The sequence below is a fragment of the Chiloscyllium punctatum genome, chromosome 24, assembly GCF_047496795.1.
Source record: "Chiloscyllium punctatum isolate Juve2018m chromosome 24, sChiPun1.3, whole genome shotgun sequence".
Taxonomy (NCBI): domain Eukaryota; kingdom Metazoa; phylum Chordata; class Chondrichthyes; order Orectolobiformes; family Hemiscylliidae; genus Chiloscyllium; species Chiloscyllium punctatum.
Genome location: NC_092762.1, coordinates 1,167,596 through 1,177,584, shown reverse-complemented (window position 1 = coordinate 1,177,584; position 9,989 = coordinate 1,167,596).

The window sequence follows — 9,989 nt, the reverse complement described above, 5'->3', positions numbered from 1 at the left end:
CTGACCCTATGACAGTGCAGCACGCCCTCAGTACTGAGCCTTTGACAGTGCAGCACTCCCTCAGTAGTGACCCTCTGACAGTGTAGCACTCCCTCATTACTGACCCTCTGACAGTGCAGCATTCCCTCAGTACTGACCCTTTGTCGGTGCAGCGCTCACTCAGTACTGACCCTCTGACAGTGCAGCACTCCCTCAGTACTGACCCTTTGACAGTGCAGCACTCCCTCAGTACTGACCCTCTGACAGTGCAGCACTTCCTCATTACTGACCCTCTGACAGTGCAGCGCTCCCTCAGTACTGACCCTCTGACAGTGCAGCGTTCCCTCAGTACTGACCCTCTGACAGTGCAGCACACCCTCAGTACTGACCCTCTGACAGTGCAGCGCTCCCTCAGTACTGACCCTCTGACAGTGCAGCGCTCCCTCAGTACTGACCCTCTGACAGTGCAGCACACACTCAGTACTGACCCTCTGACAGTGCAGCACTTCCTCATTACTGACCCTCTGACAGTGCAGCACTCCCTCATTACTGACCCTCTCTCAGTGTAGCACTCCGTCAGTACTGACCCTCTGACAGTGCAGTACTCCCTCAGTACTGACGCTTTGACGGTGCAGCGCTCACTCAGTACTGACCCTCTGACAGTGCAGCACTCCCTCACTACTGACCCTCTGACAGTGCAGCATTCCCTCAGTACTGTACCTATGACTGTGCAGCACTCCCTCAGTACTGACCCTCTGACAGTGCAGCACTCCCTCAGTACTGATTCTCTGACAGTGCAGTACTCCCTCATTACTGACCCTCTCTCAGTGTAGCACTCCCTCAGTACTGACCCTCTGACAGTGCAGTACACCCTCAGTACTGACCCTCTGACACTGCAGCACTCCCTCAGTACTGACCCTTTGACTTGCAGCGCTCACTGAGTACTGACCATTTGACAGTGCAGCACTCCCTCAGTACTGACATTCTGACAGTGCTGCACTCCCTCATTACTGACCCTCTGACAGTGCAGCACTCCCTCACTACTGACCCTCTGACAGTGCAGCACTCCCTCAGTACTGTACCTATGACGGTGCAGCACTCCCTCAGTACTGACATTGACAGTGCAGCACTCCCTCAGTACTGACCCTCTGACAGTGCATCACTCCCTCAGTACTGATCCTCTGACAGTGCAGCACTCCCTCAGTACTGACCCTTTGACAGTGCAGCACACCCTCAATACTGAACCTTTGACGGTGCAGCACTCACTCAGTACCGATCTCTGACAGTGCAGCACACCCTCAGTACTGACCCTCTGACAGTGCAGCACTCCCTCAGTACTGACCCTTTGACAGTGCAGCACACCCTCAATACTGAACCTTTGACGGTGCAGCACTCACTCAGTACCGATCTCTGACAGTGCAGCACACCCTCAGTACTGACCCTCTGACAGTGCAGCACTCCCTCAGTTACTGAACCTCTGACATTACAGCACTCCCTCTGTACTGACCAGCTGACGGTGCAGCATTCACTCCATAAAGAACCTGTGACATTGCGGAACTGCCTCGGTGCTGACCTTCTGACAGTGCGGCGTTCCCACAGCACTGACCCTCTCACAGTGTAACACTCGCTCAGTACTGACCTTCTGACAATGCGGCATTCCCTCAGCACTGACTCTCTCACAGTATAACACTCCCTCAGTACTGACCTTCTGACAGTGCGGCGTTCCCTCAGCACTGACTTTCGCACAGTGCAGCACTCACTCAGTACTGACCCGTTGACAGTGTGGCACTTGCTCAGTCCTAACTCTCTGACAGTGCAGTACTCCCTTTGTACTGACTATTTGACAGTGCAGCACTCTGTTCGTACTGACTGTCTGACAGTGTAGAGCTTCCACAGTACAGACCCACTGACAGTGTAGACACTTCCTCAGTACAGACCCACTGACAGCGCAGCACTCCCTCAATATGGACCTTCCAACAGTGCAGCGATCCCTCAGTACTGATAATCTGGTTGTGTGATGCTCCCTGAGTAGTGACCTTCCGACAGTGGCACTCTCTCAGTACTGACCCTCTGACACTGCAGCACTCGCTCAGTACTGACCCTCTGACAGTGCAGCACTCGCTCAGTACTGACCCTCTGAGAGTGCAGCACTCTCTCAGTACTGACCCTCTGACAGTGTGGCGTTTCCTTGGTACCAAACCTCTGACAGTGTAGCACTCCTTTAGTTCTGACCCTCTGACAGTGCAGTGCTCTCTCAGCACTGACCGTTTGAAAGTGTAGCAATCCCTCAACACTGACCGACCAACAGTGCAGCGCTCACAAGTAATGAATATCTGACAGTGCAGCACTCCCTCAGTACTGACCTTCTGGCAGTGCAGAGCTCCCTCAGTACTGACCCTCTGACAGTGCAGCACTCCCTCAGTACTGACCCTCTGACAGTGTAGCACTCCCTCAGTACTGACTCTCTGACAGTGCAGCAGTCCCTCAGTACTGACCCTTTGACGGTGCAGCAGTCCCTCAGTACTGACCCTCTGACAGTGCAGCACTCCCTCAGTACTGTCCCTCTGACAGTGTAGCACTCCCTCAGTACTGACTCTCTGAGAGTGCAGCACTCCCTCAGTACTGACCCTTTGACGGTGCAGCACTCCCTCATTACTGACCCTCTCTCAGTGTAGCACTCCCTCAGTACTGACCCTCTGACAGTGCAGCACTCCCTCAGTACTGACCCTTTGACGGTGCAGCGCTCACTCAGTACTGACCCTTTGACAGTGCAGCACTCCCTCAGTACTGACATTCTGACATTGCAGCACTCCCTCATTACTGACCCTCTGACAGTGCAGCACTCCCTCACTACTGACCCTCTGACAGTGCAGCACTCCCTCAGTACTGTACCTATGACGGTGCAGCACTCCCTCAGTACTGACCCTTTGACAGTGCAGCACTCCCTCAGTACTGACCCTCTGACAGTGCAGCACTCCCTCAGTACTGATTCTCTGACAGTGCAGCACTCCCTCATTACTGACCCTCTCTCAGTGTAGCACTCCGTCAGAACTGACCCTCTGACAGTGCAGTACTCCCTCAGTACTGACCCTCTGACACTGCAGCACTCCCTCAGTACTGACCCTTTGACTTGCAGCGCTCACTGAGTACTGACCATTTGACAGTGCAGCACTCCCTCAGTACTGACATTCTGACAGTGCTGCACTCCCTCATTACTGACCCTCTGACAGTGCAGCACTCCCTCACTACTGACCCTCTGACAGTGCAGCACTCCCTCAGTACTGTACCTATGACGGTGCAGCACTCTCTCAGTACTGACCCTTTGACAGTACAGTACTCACTCATTACTGACCCTCTCTCAGTGTAGCACTCCCTCAATACTGACCCTCTGACAGTGCAGCACTCCCTCAGTACTGTACCTATGACGGTGCAGCACTCCCTCAGTACTGACCCTTTGACAGTACAGTACTCACTCATTACTGACCCTCTCTCAGTGTAGCACTCACTCAGTACTGACCCTTTGACAGTGCAGCACTCCCTCAGTACTGACCCTCTGACAGTGCAGCACTCCCTCAGTACTGACATTCTGACATTGCAGCGCTCCCTCAGTACTGACCCTCTGACAGTGCAGCACTCCCTCAGTACTGACCCTTTGACAGTGCAGCACTCCCTCAGTACTGACCCTCTGACAATGCAGCACTCCCTCAGTACTGACCCTTTATCGGTGCAGTGCTCACTCTGTACTGATCGTCTTGCAGTGTCGCACTCCTTCAGCTTTGACTCTCCGACAGTGTTGTTCTCCCTCAGTAATGACCCTTCCACAGTGCAGTGCTCGTTTTGTACTGACCCTCTCTCAGTGTAGCACGCGCTCAGGACTGATAATCTGCCAGTGCAGCACACCCTCAGTACTGAGCCTTTGTCAGTGCAGCAGTCTCTCAGTACTGACCCTCTGACAGTGCAGCACTCCCTCAGTACTGACCCTCTGACAGTGCAGCACTCCATCAGTACTGACCCTTTGACGGTGCAGCGCTCACTCAGTACTGACTCTCTGAGAGTTCAGCACTCCCTCATCACTGACCCTATGACAGTGCAGCACTCCCTCAGTGCTGACCCTTTGATGGTGCAGCGCTCACTCAGTACTGACCCTCTGACAGTGCAGCACTCCCTCAGTACTGACCCTTTGACGGTGCAGCGCTCACTCAGTACTGACCCTCTGACAGTGCAGCACACCCTCAGGACTGACCCTTTGACAGTGCAGCACTCCCTCAGTACTGACCCTCTGACAGTGTAGCACTCCCTCAGTACTGACTCTCTGACAGTGCAGCACTCCCTCAGTACTGACCCTTTGACGGTGCAGCGCTCACTCAGTACTGACCCTCTGACAGTCCAGCACTGCCTCAGTACTGACCCTTTGACTGTGCAGCGCTCACTCATTACTGACCCTCTGACAGTGCAGCACTCCCTCAGTACTGACCCTCTGACAGTGCAGCACTCCCTCAGTACTGACCCTCTGACAGTCCAGCACTGCCTCAGTACTGACCCTTTGACTGTGCAGCGCTCACTCATTACTGACCCTCTGACAGTGCACCGCTCACTCAGTACTGACCCTCTGACAGTGCAGCACCCGCTCAGTACTGACCCTCTGACAGTGCAGCACTCCCACAGTACTGACCCTCTCTCAGTGTAGCACTCCCTTGGTACTGACCCTCTAACAGTGCAACACTCCCTCAGTACTGACCTCTGACAGTGCAGCACTTCCTGAGTACCGACCCTCTGACAGTGCAGCGTCCCCTCAGTACTGACCCTCTGACAGTGTAGTACTCCCTCAGTACTGACCCTCTGACAGTGCAGCACTCTCTCAGTACTGACCCTCTGACAGTGCAACACTCTATCCGATCTGACCCTCTGACAGTGCAGCAATCCTTCAGTATTGACGATCCGACAGTGCAGCTCTTCTTCAGTACTGACCCTCTGACAGTGCAGCACTCCCTCTGTACTGACCTTTTTTTTATTTCTTAATGTTTTGTGGAAATATGGAGACATTGCGTTTGCAAATTCTGAGAAAGCATGAGAGAGACACACAATCCAAGCCCTGTCTGAAACTCTGTAACAATCTATTCAGAGAGATGCACAGCATGGAAACATACCCTTCGGCCCAACTTATTCATGCCAACCAGATATCCAACTTAATTTAGTTCTATTTGCTTGCATTTGGCCGATATCCCTCTAACCCCTTCCTATTCATATACCCATCCAGTGCCTTTTAAATGTCACAATTGTACCAGTTCCCACCACATCCTCTGGCAGCTACCTGCATGCCCTTGAATAAGTGCTCAAACATTCATAGAGATGATGCAACCTCAAACAAACACCAACCTATGAAATGCTATCACTGCCATTTTCAATCTATCCTTTGGTTTTCCGTTACGCTGATTTGAACAGAGGTAAAGAAACAATCTTTGTGACCATCCAGCATGACCTTGTAATAAAAGTTACTTTCAAATTTCACTTGCATTAGATTACCACACCATCCAGTTGTCTGGAAGGTGGGGGTGAGCTGTATTCTCCTGCTATAGTCCTTGGTGTCCCACGCTGATGTGAGGGAGGGAACTCCAGGATTTTGACCTGAATCACGCAGAGAGGTCTCTTACTGGAGTGTCCCTTTGAAGTGGAAAGTTACCATGGACCAGGAAGATGGAGAGCTGCTGTCTCGTCAGAGAGAGAGGCCTCGTGGGTCACACACCTCAGGATTCCTGAAGAAGGGCTAATTCCCGAAATGTCGATTCTCCTGCTCCTTGGATGCTGCCTGACCTGCTGCGCTTTTCCAGCAACACATTTTTCAGCTCATGATAGAGATTGAGCCAATAATGTTGGCATCACGAACCTGTGGAGGAATTCTATCCCTTTAATAGAGCAAGCTTGGGAATTCAACACTAAAGTCAATCTGTCCGGACGTGCTGGAGACCTGAAACATCAATACAGAGATTGCTGTAGAAGCTGAACATGTCCGGCAGCATCTCTGAAGGGAGAGGGAGAAAGATACAGAGAGGGAGTTCACCTTCAAGTCCAGTGACTTCTGCGGGAAAGTTCCTTCAGAACAGACCGTTTTGAGGAAAGGGTCACTTGAAATGCGAATTGTTCCTCTCTCTCTTCAACCATTGCTGCCTGATCTGCTGAATTCCCCCAGCCATCTGTTTGCTTGAGAATTTGATCTGACCTGATCCAAATGTCACTGAGTAATTCAGTCTGTGTTCAATGCCCTGAGGCTGCTTCTGCTGAAAGTTAACAACCAGGTTTCAGGTTTTGTAAAGTACTGTATTCAGAGGGCGGGGTACATGGGAGAACAGATACAGAACACAGGCACTTCACAAAGATCCTTATCAATTTAACTTTGTGATGGAAATTCAGAAGGAACAGCTCAGACCTAACATTTCAGTTAATCACCCAAGGGGAGTATATATGTCATGACAAAGACTTGTTGTAAAGACTGTACAGAACCGAACTTTAGTGACTATGTTTGTACATTTTTTTGTGAATAAAGTCTCTGTTTGATATAAATACTTTTTAGAGGGGGACCAAGCATCTTGAGTTTGTGGAGGCATTGCTCTTGTCCCTAATCTTTCCTAAATAAATGCTAGACAAGTTAGATACACCCCGGGTATAGACATCAAACAGGTCATCAACGGGGAGGAGATGGTGGGATTGCCACGGGGGATCAGTGTTGCCTCACCCCACCCGGGGTTCGATTCCAGCCTCGGGTGGCTGTCTGTGTGGAGTTAGCACATTCTCCCCGTGTCAGCCTCCGGGTGCTCCAGTTTCCTCCCACTGTTCACAATGATGTACAGGCTGGGTGGATTAGCCAGAGGAAATGAAGCGATCCAGGGATAGAGTGGCGGGATGGGCTGCTCTGCTGAGGGTCAGTGTGAACCTGATAGGCCGAATGGCCTGCTTCCACATTCTATGATCAATCCAGACACTCAAATAATGTTCTGAGCCCTGGGCTCCAATCCTGCAGTGGGGGTGGGGGGGTGGGGGTGCTGCTGTGGGTCATCGCAGTGAGAACAAGTTTGGGGATGAACATGGTCCAAGGGGGTAACAGGTTTGCTTTCTGAGGTATTGAGGGCACGAATGTTTTGTCGAGGTGCTTTGGGGATAAACATACTGAGGAGGTGCTTTCTGAGGTACTGAGGGAGCACTATCTGGCGGTACAGGGTGCAGAAGGTGGAATAGTACGGATACACTTCCCTAACCATTTCCTCAGGGCCCTAAAGACACGCTGGTGTGGTCATCTGAGATGGAAGCCACTCCCCATTTTAGAAGATTAGATCAACACTCAGTGAAAAAAAACACAAATACTTGGGCCTTAAACATGGATTAGAGGAAAACTGTTATGAATCTATCATCACTTGTTGCTTGGACACGGTTTAGAAAAGCAGGCACCCAAACAGACCAATGCTGTCCATGCAAGGGGTGCTGCACAGGAAGATCCAAGAAGTCATTTGCAGTTGATGTCTGTCTCCCTGCAGAGGTCATCATCCGAGATCAGGATTCAGTCCTGGGAGAAATCGTCTCTCCATCAAAACCTCAACCGTGTGTGTGTATGTGTGTGTGTGTGTGTGTGTATGTGTGTGTGTGTGTGTGTGTAAGGTTATATTGTGTATCCAAGAAAATAAACTCCTGCTGTTGTTTCAGGTTGATTGGTCCTTGATTTTCAAAAAACTGGCAAAGACACATATGTGAAAGATTTTAAAAGCTGCAAAACTCACTTAACTGGGGTAAAGTGAATGCTGTAAAGCTCCCAAAAGAGGTTGGGATGGAAGGAACAAGCAACATTAGATTGAGAAGAGATAGTGCCATTCAGGTGCAGAGGTATTGTTGGAATGTCTATCCAGGATTAACTAAATCCTTTCAGGAGAGGAGTAAACAATAGATCAAAACACCTTGGAGATAGTTTCTCAACCAACCTGCTCAGTGATGGTATGATATGCCTCTAGAGCAGATGGGACTTGAACCTGGATCTCCTAGCTCAGAGGTAAAGATGCGACCACTGTCCCTTCCTACCTTCCCCAAGCTGTACAAGAGACCTAACACTTGGCTGCAGACATCAATTAAAAACAGCCAATGTGACAAGGTCTTCAAGAAGGAAGGAGGGAGAAACCAGGAATATACAGGCCAATCAGTCTGACGGTGGGGAAACTGTTGGAATGAATACTTAGGGACAGAATGAATCAGCACTTGGAGCAGACAGGGGTTAATCAAGAACAGTAGGTGTGGTTTTATTAAAGGAAGGTCATATCTGACCAACCTGATTGAATTTGTCAAAGAGGTGGCCAGATGTGTAGGTAACAGCAATGCATTTGGTGTAGGCTACTTGGAATTCAGTGGGGCTTTTGATAAGGTCCTGCATGGGACACTGATGGCAAAGACAAGAGCCTATGGCATCCAAGGAAATTTGGCAAATTGGATCCACAATGGGCTGCGAGGCAGGAAGCAGAGGGTGATGGTTGAGATTGCTTCTATAACTGGAAGCTTGTGCTCAGTGGGATCTTGCAGAGGCCAGTATTGGGTCCTCGCAGTTTCTAGGTTTATAGAAATAACTTTCACTTGAAAGTTGGAGGATTGATCAGTGAGTTCACGGATGATATGAAAACGAGTGTGGCGGCAAACAGTGAGGAAGATAGAATTCGATCATAGGAGGACGAACATGGTAAGGGAATCCATGATGAACTATAGGGCCCTGGGAAGCACAGAAGATCAGAGGGACCTTGTTGTGCCTGCCCACCAGTCACTTAAACACCGGGACAGGTGATAAACTCGCCTTTCCTAGTTAAGCACAGAGTTTTAGCTGGGAAGCTCTGTCGGAACTGTCGAAACCATTGGCTAGGGGACAGCTAGCTTGTTGTCTGGATTTCTCGAATCCACATTTAAGGAAGGATATGCTAGCACTCGAGACTTGGAAGGATGTTGTCTGAGCTGGAGAGTTTCAGTTACGAAGAGAGACTGGAAAGATTGTGTCATTTTCCTTAGACCAGAGAGATTGAGAGGGGAGTCGCAGGTAGATAGGATAGTGAAGAAGGCATTTTGTATGCTTTCCCTTATTGGTCAGAGCATTGAGTAAAGGAATTTGGAAGTCATGTTGTGGCTGTACAGGACATTGGTTAGGCCACCTTTGGAGTATTGTGTGTGATTCTGCTCTGATTCCTGTAGAAAGGATGTTGTGAAATTTGAAAAGGTTCAAAAATGATTTACAAGGATGTTGCCAGGGTTGGAGGGTTTGAACTACAGGGTGAGGCTGAATAGGCTGGAGCTGTTTTCCCTGGAGTGTTGGAGGCTGAGGAGTGACCTTCCAGATGTTTATAAAATCATGGAGGCATGGATAGGGTAAATAGACAAGGTCTTTTCCCTGGGGTGTGGTAGTCCAGAACTAGAGGGCATAGGTTTAGGGTGAGAAGGGAAAGATTTACAAGGTCCTAAGGGCCAATGTTTTCATGCAACAGGCGGTGCGTGTATGCAAGAGGAAGTGCAGGCCAGTATGTGGCTAGTAACATATAAAAGGTATCAGGAGGGGGATTAGAAAACTCCACCACCACCTGATGAAGGAGCAGCGTTCCGAAAGTAAATGGTTCCAAATAAACCAGTTAGACTATAACCTGGTGTTTGTGTGATTTTTAACTTGAATTGGAAGGGATTAGAGGGCCAAATGTTGGTAAATGGGACTAGGTTAATTTCGGATATCTGGTCGGCATGGACGAGTTGGTCTAACGGATCTGTTTCTGTGTTGTACATCTGTTTGACTCTATGACATCATTGAGATGCATAAAATAATGAGAGGTGTTGATTGGGCAGACAGTAAAGAAATATTCCCCTTGATGGAGGAACCAGTTAAGACAAATACTGTAAATTGGCCATGCTAAATTGTCCGTAGTGTTAGGTAAGGGGTAGATATAGATATAGATGTAGGGGTATGGGTGGGTTATGCTTCGGCGGGGCGGTGTGGACTTGTTGGGCCG